This window comes from Primulina tabacum, chromosome 8, assembly GCF_025594145.1.
Source record: "Primulina tabacum isolate GXHZ01 chromosome 8, ASM2559414v2, whole genome shotgun sequence".
NCBI classification, from domain to species: Eukaryota; Viridiplantae; Streptophyta; class Magnoliopsida; order Lamiales; family Gesneriaceae; genus Primulina; species Primulina tabacum.
This window is the reverse complement of record NC_134557.1, coordinates 32,868,387-32,881,184: the sequence shown is the minus strand read 5'-3', so window position 1 is coordinate 32,881,184 and position 12,798 is coordinate 32,868,387. Positions and strand designations below refer to the sequence as shown.

Below are 12,798 nucleotides of genomic sequence, written 5' to 3'. Positions count from 1 at the left end.
TACAATACAAATAAGTACGTTTGTTAATACCCCTTAATCGTTTGTAATTCTACCATATGATACCATTATGCTAATTTTCATTTGAGGAAAGAGGCACTTCGTACCAATGTATCTGGATTTTCAAGGACATATTCCCTTATAAGCATTTCTCTCCAGGGACTTGGCATTTTTGCGAAGAAAAGTTGCATTGTTATATCTTATTCGACCCCTGAATTCCATCTATATTTAGTGAACAACATAATATATTCATCCACTAAACATATATCATCTAATTCAAGACTATGCAGAGCTTGAGTATATTTCTTTTTCTTCTATATATCTTGATTGTTAAAATAGTCTACCCTTATAAATTGTGCTTTAAAATAGGTAGTCATTCTTCCGGCTATCTCGCTAAGAGATTTTTCGGCTAAGACTGATTCTTTAGTTTCTACCGAAGTCATGTCCCAAGAAATTTTAATTGATCTCATAAGACTTATTTCCAAAAGTTTAATGAATCATTCTCTATTGAGATCGAGTGTATCTGCTGCGATCCTCATAGCGAATGTCCAATCATCTATGAGATCTTCTCTTTTTTTAAATATAATACATCTAAGTTAAGCATAACCCCATAAGGATGTATTGGTTCTAAAACATATTTCTCATAGGGTGTTTGGTGCAAAGAAATTTGATTCTTTCTTGACTTGGTTCCCGCTAGGTGTGCTTCTCCACCAGTATAAAAGGCTGGTTGAGACTCTCTCATATTTATATTCTGAGATCCCACACTTTCTCTTGGTGGTTCTTGAGAAGATGACCAGGTTATGGAGGGTGGTTCACCTCCTGTTGTGTTCATCTTCATATCTACGACTTTGAGGTTTGCAAATGATTCTGTAAGATCTTGGAGATCCTCAAGACCATCTTTTCTAAAGTTGTCATCATATTAGTTTCTTTTCTGAGACTGTTACGGTCAAGCTTACATCAGGAAATCAGTCTGTCTCCTAGAAACTGACATGATCTACTGGTGCTTTTACGATGAAGCTTACATCCTGCATAATCTGCATCTGAATAGCCAACTAAATTGAAAGATTAGTCCTTAAAATTCCATAAGCCCACATTTTGTGTGCCTTTAAGATATTTCAATATGATTTTGGCAGCTTAATAATATGATTGCTTAGGATAAGCTTGAAATCTAGCACACATGCAAACAGCAAATAAAATATCAGGATGGCTAGTAGTTAGGTAAATTAAAGAACCTATTAAACCTCTATAAAGTTCCGTCTCAACTGATATTTCCCATTCATCTTTATCTAACTTGATTTATGAGCTCATGGGAGTGTGCGCTGCTGAACAAGTCTCCATGACAAATTTCTTAAACAGTTTCTTCGTATATTTTGTTTGAATGATAAATGTACCAGTTTTCAGTTGCTTCATTTGCAGACCCAGAAATAAAGTCAGTTCACCCATCATACTCATCTCAAATTTTTCTTGCATTAACTTGGCAAACTTATCGCATAATTTGGGGTTAACTGACCCAAAAATAATATCAACATAAATTTGCACAAGTAAAATATGATCATTCTTTGAAAATTTGAACAAAGTCTTATACATTGTTCTAACAGTAAAATCATGATCAGTTAAGAATTTTGATAAGGTCTCATACCAAGACCATACAAAGCTTTGTTCAAGTGATAAATATAAATAGGAAGATAATGATTTTCAAAACCTGGTGGTTATTCAACATACACTTCTTCCTGCATCTGACTATTCAGGAATGCACTCTTGACATCCATCTAGTATAATTTGAAATCTTTGAAAGAGGCATAGGCGAAGAACGTTCTGATTGGTTCCAGTCGTTCAACTGGTGCATATGTCTCTTTATAATCAATTCTTTCTTCTTGCCTATATCATTATGCTACAAGCCTTGCTTTATTGCGCACAACTTAACCATCTTCGTTCAGTTTGTTTCTGTAGACCCACTTTGTACCTATAATGGTTTTAGAGATGGGTCTTGGAACTAAATTCCAGACATTGTTATGGATAAACTGATTTAGCTCTTCTTGCATAGCATTTATCCAGTTAGGATCAGCTAGAGCTTCATCAGTTTTCTTCGGTTCTAGTTGTGAGATAAATGCTGATGAACAAATAGATTAAAAATTTGGTTTCTAATTCTTACCGGATCGGATGGATTACCTATCACCAATTCCTGTGGATGTGATTTCTTCCATCTGTAGTTTTGATCGATTTCAACAACTGTTTCTGTTGGTAACTGAATGTCTCCTTCAGTTTCTATTGCTTCAGTTGGTATTTGAATATCATCGTGTTTCTCTACCAACTGATTGTTAGGAATAGCTTCATGTTTAGTTGTTTGATCCAATATTTCTGGTTCAGGGGTTTGAAGGATATTTCGATTGATGTGAACCTCTTCTTCACTATCATCCTCCAAACTGATTTATGTAAAGCGATCAGTTAGCTCAACTGGATCAGTTGGCTTATCAGTTAGTGCAGATTCATCAAATACAACCTGAATCGACTCTTCTACATTCGAAGTACATTTGTTAAACACTCTATAAGCTTTACTAACTGATGAATAATCCAGAAATATTCCCTCTGCAAATTTAGCATCAAAGGTTTTTAAATAATTTTTTCCATTATTATGGACAAAACATCTGCTGCCAAATATTCTAAATTAGGACACCACACTTTTCTTTCCATGACAGATCTCATACGGTGTTTTAAAATGATGTTTATGAATCATTGATCTGTTCTGAGTATAACACATAGTGTTTACTGCTTCTGCCCAAAATCTTTGAGGTAAACCAGAATCAGCAATCATTGTTCTAGCTGCTTCTTTTATCGTACGATTTTTTCTTTCAGCTACACCATTCTGCTGAGGTGTTCTAGCTGTTGAGAAATCATGATTAATTTCAGTATTTTCTAAAAGTTGTGAAATATTTTGATTGACAAATTCAGTCCTGCGATCAGACTTTATTCTGTCAATTCCAACTGATTTTTCATTTAATAATATTTTGAAAAGTTTAATCAGTTGTGCAGCTGTTTGGTCTTTTGATTTGAGAAAGATAACCCAAGTAAATCTTGAAAAATCATCAATTCTTACCAAGGTGTATTTCATTCTCCGTAAACTCATGACTAGTATAGGACCAACAATATCCATATGCAGCAAAGCATCTGGAGGAAGATTTACTACCCTTGTTTTTAAATGAAGATCTTACTTGTTTACTAAACTGACATGCTAAACAAATTTTATCTTTTGAAAAATCGATCTTAGGCAGACCAGTTACAAGATCATGATTACGTAGATGAGCTATGAATTTGAAGTTCAAGTGGTTCAATCTTTTATGCCACAACTAGTACTTAGAAGATTTTGAAGCTACAAAACAAACTGGTGCAATAGGTTGATCTGTCCAACTTACTTTGTAAGTATTGCCCCAACAATTGTCAGTTATAATGATCTCATCAGTTGAGTTCTTAACTGTGCACGTGTGTTTGTTAAACTGAACTGAAAAATTATTGTCGCATAACTGACTAATGCTAATTAAGTTATACTTCAAATTATCAACCAATAAGATATCATTAATAATAATGTTACCATGAATAAGCTTACCCTTACCCACAATTCTACTTGGAGTTGTCTCCAAAACTAATGTTTGGACCAGTTTATTTTGATCAGTTGGGATAGCAAATTTGCATCCCCTGTCATATGTCGCGAGCATCCACTATCCAAATACCAGATTGATTCTTTCGTTGTACCTGTCACCTGCTATCACACACAATAAATAATATTGGTACCCACATCTATTTGGATCCTAAACTGATTAGTCCTTTAGGAACCCATTGTAATGTCCTGAAAATTTGAAGGTCCACGTAAACCACATGCATGCAAGTTATTAATTTTTTTTGTATTTTATTAAATTTTTTTAATTCATTAAATGCATGTTTATTTTCGTAAATATGTGTTTTAATTCATGGATTATTAAAGTTTCATGCATTATGATTTTAAGTTGCATTTCGCGCTCGAACGAGTAACGGAGACCTGGGATAATTAGGAAAAATATTTTTATGGAATGATTAATTTTAATTAATTAATATGAATTTTTTTTAAGGGTGTTTTTCAAAAATGAGCCTTGGTGGGTATTTTTATTCACCGGGTTGTATTTTTAACCGGTACACAAAGTGTAAGGCCCTGTAATTAATTATCCGATAATTTGGCATAATTAAAATAATTATTGAGTTGTAAATTAAAATAATTATTTATGCCAAATAAATTCAAGAAGTGTGTTGAAAATATGTATTTTAGAATATCGGAGAATCTGACGATATAAAATACATATAGAGTTTAAATAACACATGAGAGCAAAATAAATTCAGAACGGGATAAATGGGCTTGTGTTACTATTTAGGTGATCAATTATTATTATTAAATGCATACAATACACACATACCTCATTCAAAAAGAGAAAAAGAAAACGAGAGAAGAAGGAAGAGATAAGGAAGAGGAAACCACATTCCCGTCACTTGTGTAGCGGCTGCGGGAAAATCGCGATATCTCCTACGTCCGACGTCGAAATCTCAATCGGTCAGAAGGAGTGTCTTCCTAACATCCTAGGCTTCGATTCAAGACAGAAATTGCAAAGTTTGACCAAGGACTCGGGTAGATCGAAGCTGCTGTTCCGGTGCTCTGTTCCTGCTTGAATTCTTCCGATTTTGGGGTGAGAGTTTTGTGTTGCCGCGATTTTTACAACTTGAATTTGTAGAAATGACCTAAATAAACTTTGTAGTGGTTTAAGTTTTCTGTTTTTATCCGTTGGAATCATTGAATTTTGATAAGAAACGGATTTGATATGATTTTTCTACCAAAATGTGTCAAATGGAATTCTGTGTTGGAGCTGCGTAAATTAGCTACTGTAATTCGAGTTTTTGTCAATTATGCGCTCGGATTCTGGACTTGTGATTCAAATAAGAGTTGTAGAACTATATGTTTTCTTCGTAATGATATAAGATTCGTTAAATTCCATTTAGAATTGAGCAAGTTATGCTTGTTTTTCTGGAACTGCTCAGTGTATGAGATTCTGTCATCGAATTCGGTAGTAGCAGTGTGTTCTTGAAAATTCTGTGAATAATCTACTGGTATTCTAAAGATGATTTCAACTAAAGAAACTTACATACTTGAGTTATCTTTCGTTTTCAGTTGGCGGATATTGATTTGAGTTAATATTGACCGAGATACGAATTTTATGTTCTTTTGTGCCAAATCATACATTGGTGTTGAATGTATTTTTCATGATCGTCTTATTGTGGTTTTGTTTAGGCCGAGAGTCTTGAAGTGAAGTTGATATTGGATTGTCAAGTTGGTATAGGTATGTTACAGCTCGGTAACATACGACGGTAAAACATAAATTATGTTTAATTGTCATTCTGTGTTACATGGATCGTGTTTATGACTTGTTGACTGTGTTAAATTGTTAAATTCCTTCGTTGTGATCTATGTTTATTATTAAGACATATTATTGGCATTTAGCATTGGACATACAGTTATGACATTCATGTTGAGCCCTATCGTTCTTGTTAGCCCATTGTTGTTATATGGCACTATTGTTTATCTCGGGATCATTGTGTGGCTGATAGGCCTATACACATGAGGCCGTAAATGTGATTGAACAATCCCGTTGTTAGTGCAGCCTTTTGAGGTGAGCGCTGTGATTGTGTCATCTAGTTCGTTCTGTTGTGCCATCCTGTTATAGCGTATCAGCTGTATGTAGACCGAGTCAGGGGTGTTATTCAGCACAACTTGGCATACCTCGCATACTTGGAAGGGCGGTTTAGCTGCATGATGATGTAGCTCCCCTGTGTTGTTGCTCGAATATTATCCCAGTTGTTATCGTACCGTTTGTTGGCTCCTGTTATCCCGATTATTCGTTGAGCCTTTCATGCATTGCATATTACATTTCATTAATTGATTATGCATGATTTATGTTATTGTTGGACTGTTTCATACCAGAATCCTAACCTCAGTTGTTTTCTGGGGGGAGCTGCTGTGGTTGCTATTGGGCACCATGTTAGATCTCCCAAGTTGTTTTGCAGCATCAGGCCGAGGTTCCGCCAGTGGAGCTCGGGATTGAGGTTGGATTGCTTGGTTTTAGTTCGTTGGAGTCTCCCAGCTAGTCTTTTTGGTTATCTTGGAGTTGTGTCAATTCTGTGTCGTATTTTATTTGCCGAGGAGATGCCCCGAGTATCTGTATGGGTGTTTGACATGTTATTAATTAGTTTGGATCAGTTTTAGTATATTTTAAAGCCTTGCCAGCTTAGTTGAATTGATGTTTGAGAATTGTTGATGGGTGCCTGGCCGGTATTTGCATGTGACTGTTTGTGTTTATCGCAGCGTCAGTTTTGAGTCATTTTATTATTTTCTGATGCTTGAGTTTTTCGGGATGTCCTATTTACGGGGAGGTCATGCCGAAATTTTTTTAGGCCCTGAGGTCCGTTTTAAATTATTTTAAATCATTTCCGCTGCAAATCTAAATCAAACCATTATTATTTGATCATTAATTGTCATTAGAGTAAGTGGGCCTCGCACAAATTTTAGCGAATGGGGTGATTTTTTGAGGACTCGGACGATATTTTCAAAAACGTACCTAAACGAAATATTTTTCAGGAGTGTTATTAGGCTTGTCGGGTTTATTTTAGTGCTTAATGGACCCAAACCATTTTTAACCCTTTAATTTTTAATTAAGAACCCATTAATATATTATTTTATGGCTTAAACTTAATTAGCAAAACCCTAAACCTATTTTATATTGAGTGGCCGCCCAGTTCATCTTCCAATAGCCTCTTTCACGTTAATTACAGCAGCAAACCTTCAGCAAGCTTCAGCCCTCCATTTTCTTTCAAGCAAGTCTTCTCTCTGCTACTCCGGTGCTTCCCTAACGCTCATTTCTTCGAGTTTTTGAGCATCTACACATCAAGGCATGCACGTAACTTCGTTTCTCTTTGTTCACGCCACTATTATGCTGAATTTTATTGTGTTTGTACGAAAATTTCATGATCTACCTTGTGTTTGCATTGTTATACAAGTTTGACATGAATATTGCATCCTTTCTCGACTTGCTCATGTTTTTATGAATTGTTGCAAGGGGCTGCCGTTTTTCTTGGTTTCTAAGGGGCGTGGAGGCTGTAAAGTAAGTAGACATGGTGCTGGATTCGATAGTGTGCAGGTGTTAGGTGAAGGCCGTGAGATGGTGCACATAGGCGGCTAGGATTTCGAGAGGTTTTGGTGCAAAGTAGGTAGACTTGGCTAAAAGGGGGCTGTACTAGACCAAGGTGCGATCTAGGAGGGTCCAAGCGAGGTCCAGGGGATGTCTCAACACAGCTGTTCTCGAGTGGAAGATGGGTCCCTAGGTTAGGAGCCGGTGCGCTTCAAGGGAGCTAGGCTCGGTCGTGTGTTTTCTTGATGGTTCCAGAGGTGTGCTTGCATGGGGCTGAAGGCTAGACTTAGGTCTGTCTAGTAGGGACTTAAGATGGGCTAAGAGAGGCTGGTGTGAGGGTGGTCACGTCGGCTTGTGGGCAAGGATTGAAAATTCGAGATTTTTGTGCTTTAGGGTTTCTAGTACGTTTGTGCAGAAATAATTCCAGTAACTTGTAGGGGCTATTTGAAAGTTCAAAAGACTGGTCTAGATGGTTTTAAGGCTGTAAATGTGTTTATAAGGTGTGGGAAAAGGTTGGGAGAAATTTGGGTAAGTTTCGGGTTAAAATCGGGATCCCGGTCCAAGTTTTAAAACGAATCAATTAAGTTATGAAACGGGGTCAAGTTTACATCTAAGAAATATTTTTTATATGTTTTGGGATGTTTTAAGGAGTTCGGTAAACTTCGGGTTGAAATTTAGAGGCATAGGGGTAAAACGGTCATTTTGGGTTTCCAGGGGCAAAATGGTCATTTTGCACCGGAGTGAGTTTTAGTCCTGGCAGCACCCCGAGCACAAATTTAACATGCTTTTAAATGTTTATGCATCATACATATTATTTTTATGAAATTACAAAAATTACGTTGCATGCTTGATTTTAAGAAAATTTACGTATATGCATGATTTTGTTAAGTGATGAAAATGATGATGTTTTGAAGGATGGAAATTGGTTATGACTAACGATGTATATGTAAATGCTAATGATGTATATGTAAATGCTAATGATGAGGCCTAGGCACAGTGGATGGGTAATACTGTCGCTGATGTCTGACAGCCGCCAGGTACCACGGTTTTATGTAGATGGATCCATCGTACAATGATGAAACGATAAAGCTGATACGAAAGTCACAACTAATGAACTGAATTCAATTAAAGTGAATGTGTAAGTTGATGATACGATGAGCTGTTTTGACACGTTATGATTTCATATGACACATTTATGTTTATGCTTTTAAGTTCATGAAATGTATGTTGATTACAGTATTTTTCATTGTTGTGTGCTATGTATGTGTATTTTCTGTTAATGATACAAGTGTGTTGAGTCTTTAGACTCACTAGGCGTGTGTGACGCAGGTGAGCATTTTGATCGGGAGACTGGAGGTGATGATGGCTGAAAGGGCGGAGCTGGTAGCGCACGTTAACCCGAGGACCTTGTATTCTTTCGCAAGAATATGATTTTATGGGAACACGTTTAAACAGTTTTTAAATGGTTGATGATTTTATTTTGTTGAGGATTTGACAGATTTTTCGCTTGCTGGACGTTTTACATTTTTTAAACAGTAATGGTTTAGGTTGGTTGCTCTTTTCATTATTTTAACAGTTTTTCAGCTGTGTGATGATTTCACAAAATACATGTTTCGAAATTTATGGATTTATGTAAGCATGGTTTCGTCCATTACATTTAAAAAAATTTCCATTAGAATTTTAAAATGAGCAGACGTTTCACTATGTATGTTTACTTATTAAAACCATACGAGTGCTCAACAATATCTTGAGTGTCAATATCTAAATTTTTTTAAAACTTTCACTTCATTTGGGCACGAGAAAATCGAAATCCAACACAGATTCAGGGTTTTTCAGGGTTGTGGAATCTTCATGGAATTTCATAGCAATGACTCGATAATGCTCTTGCCACAAATTTTGGAGTTGGGTTGCATACTCCGTGATGGATTTTCTTCCTTGTTTGGTTGATCCCGCTTTTATCTTGATTTCATAGATATTAGATGTATCACGAGCCTTTGACTATGTTCGTTTGATTGACTCTCAAATGGCCTTCGAAGATGTCAAAAACATGATTGTGTCACTGATTTCGGGATCCATTGGATCCCATAGCCATGACATGAATATAAAATCAACTTCATCCCATGCTTCAAAGCCTAATTTCTTCAGGTTTGGGTCTTGTACCGACCGAGATGGCTGAATCTTCCTTTCCCTTTCAAATAAGTCCTGATAAATTGAGACCACTTCAAGTAGTTCTTTCTGTCCAAACGCTGCTTGATCCGAATGTTTTAAAAATCTCAAATCGTCGGACTGAAATTCACATCTTGCAATTGGGCAGATTTCATCGAGACGACAGATCCTTTTGAAGTTTCAAAGGCATGTTTAGAGACGTAAGAGTTTCTAAAAAAGAGGAAAATATATATAATTTAGGTGAAGAAAATATTGATCGGCTGTGGCACCGTGTGAAAACATAACAAAGACATCAGTTAAATATGCGTGAGCTATTATCTAAACTATCATCTAAGATAATGCTAAACATATTATTCGATTCTAAACAAGTAACAAAATCATGAGTCTTAATGTTTCAAAATAGAGTAGGTCTCTTGTGAGACGGTCTCACTAATCTTTATCTGTGCGACTGGTCAACCCTATCGATATTCACAATAAAAAGTAATATTTTTAGTACAAAAAGTGGTACTTTTTCATGGATGACCCAGATAAGAGATCTTTCTCACAAAATATGACCCGTGAAACCGTCTCATACAAGTTTTTGCCTTCAAAATAATCTAATTCCAAACAATATTCAACATCATTAAATCACGTGGGTCCCTCATATTTTAATGGAATTTGACATCATGTATTGATAATACAACGACTAAAATTTCACCACATCACGAGGGGAAACATTTTAGATGTGGTATAGAAAAAGAGTAGGTCTTTTGTGAGACGGTCTCATGAATCTTTATCTGTGAGACGGGTCAACCCTACCGATATTCACAATAAAAAATAATATTCTTAGCATAAAAAGTTATATTTTTTCATGGATGATCCAAATAAGATATCCGTCTCACGAAATACGACCCGTGAGACCGTCTCATACAAGTTTTTATCGTAGAAAAATCTCAAATACAAACCAATTATACTCCACGATGGAACTCGAATGAATATTTTAGGAAAATTAAATAATGCAATCATCTATATTTATTCAACATGGAGATGTATATATCTTTGTGTTTCTTATAAATATAAATATAATGTTTCACAAATAAAATATGGTCACATGAATCTAGGCGTGTTGACTGGATTTGGGATTATAACATAATGGAATCATACCAATCTGAAGCCGATTCTGGATTTATCGAATTGAGTATATAATACAATCTAAAATCGAGTAAACACGAAACTTGTTGCATCATTTTGATCGGATTGTTGACCAATTTAGAAAAAAGTAGGACCGGTTAAGATCCGATTTAACACGTTCATATTATAAAGATTTTGTTGGGGGTAAAACAATGATTAAAAAAATTTAAAAAACTAATTACTACTTAAAATAAACATTTCTTACAAAGTCCAATTGCAAATTAAGCCATTGCAATTAGCTTCAATTTGATTTTGATTAGTCGTTGGTATATTGAAATATATAGATCGGTTTGGTTCTATTACTTCTATTTTTTTTTAAAAAAAAAATGTATTACGTCAAACTATTTCCTCATCAGAATTATAGTGCAATAAGTAATTAATAATACAAGCCCATATGAGACCGGATCTTAACCGGTTCCGAACTAGATTGGAGTCTATTCCGTATTTTGTGAGACGGATTTTAAAAAATCAATCTAATTTAATTAGAATATCATATTTTGAACCGATTTCGATCAACCTAGCCAGTTAACCATTACTAAATGAATCTAACAAAACTAAAGAACGAGAATCTGATTTTCAATATGATTTAAATATTAATAAATATATAGGAAAAAAAATTAAACTTAACATAATGTTCTCCACCTTCCATATATGGAGAAGCGAATAATATATGATGATAATCTGAATGGGGAGAAATGATTATCAAAATGTATATATGAAAATATGTTATAAGCAGGACGTGTGAACTCATTATGTTCACCTTTTATAGGTGTGCTCGTATTGTTTAATATCCATGGATTGACTTGATAAAATAAATATTTAATTAAATGTTATATCATTGTTCTACCTGTAAAATTCGCTGAATTTAAAATATATTTGAACCAAAAATTTAATTATATATGTTGTGAATAGTAGAAAATATAGAGAAGAGATAATGATTTGGAATGTTTTATTCATCATTTGATACCTCTATTTATATAGCAGATTTACCGAGTTTGAATATTTGATAACATGATAAAATATAAATCTTATCTCAATAATCATCTACGACATTTTCTTATCTATAACACTCCCCCTTAGATGATTATCGACTCAACAAATTACTTCTAAGATATGTGGGTGCTCAAATGCTACCTCGTTAAAACCTTGTCAGTAAAACCCAATGGGAAAAACATGAACGAAGGAAAAAGAGTACAACGATAAATATTTCCCCAGATCTCAATCATCTAATATCAGATGCATCCATGTTGGAAACTTAATTTCGGTGGTTTAACAAACTAAAAGATTAAATCTATTGAACTAACTGATCACGTATTGACAGTTGCCTAACAGAAGATTAATTTGCAGATTATCAAAGACAAGTGAAGCCAGCTGAACTGAATTTACAACTGACTGATCAGTTGAGCAGAACTAAACTTTCGAGGACAACTGACTGATCAATTGGAAACTAATCAGTTGATATAACCAGTTATAAGCTTACCACCGAGTGCCTATCAGCTGATCCTTCAGCTGTACACATCATCAGTTGAAAAAACATTCAACCGACAATAGTACAAAGCAGACTGTGACTCGTAGTGGAATGCCGCATTTCAGAGACTACAGTGTATGAATGTCAGAAGTATATTGACGTGGCAATCAACGGATATAAAGATTCAAATTATACTTAATGTTATTGTTGGAAGGAAGCCTATAAATAGGCGAGAAGAGCGGTTGAAATACAACGCTTATGAATACGATTTACCTATTCTCTCAAGCTTGCTGTTACTCTGCTAGATTTATTACTCTCATTTGAGATTCAAAAAGCTCACACTTATTAGAATTATTCGTAGCATTTGAGGCTACTTTTCGAGCTTACTAGCACAAACTATTATATTACTTATATCAGTCGTGTTAAATCCAGTCGAAGAACTGTGAAAATTGTTGTTAACTAAGAGTTTCAGTTTTGGCAGTGTTAAGTTCAAACTGAAGTGGATCTGTACAAGTTTTGTATTGATCAAAGTCTTTTAGTGCATATCATATCCTTGTGGTAGAAGGGGTGACGTAAGAGTTATTCAATCTCCGAACATCGATAAATCTTTGCATTATTATTTCAGTCATTTATTCTATCTTTCAGTCAGTTTATTTCCGCAACTATATTCAGTTAAACTGATTGTCATCGACTGACAAGATTCCTAAGTTTCAGTTTATCACAAAACTGATACTTCATTCGAAAAGGTTATAAAAATCTTGAGTGTTTATTCAACCCCCCCTTCTAAACATTTTTCTA

At 35.0% G+C, this 12,798-nt stretch overlaps 1 long non-coding RNA gene across 1 annotated transcript; it reads left to right on the top strand.

Annotated features, from left to right (window-relative positions):
- The first annotated feature begins 4,491 nt into the window (after positions 1-4,491).
- Positions 4,492-6,328, top strand: LOC142552494 (uncharacterized). The gene is made up of 3 exons (XR_012821808.1): positions 4,492-4,703; positions 5,303-5,355; positions 6,024-6,328. It is a non-coding gene; the product is annotated as an uncharacterized LOC142552494 (long non-coding RNA).
- The last annotated feature ends 6,470 nt before the right edge of the window (positions 6,329-12,798 follow it).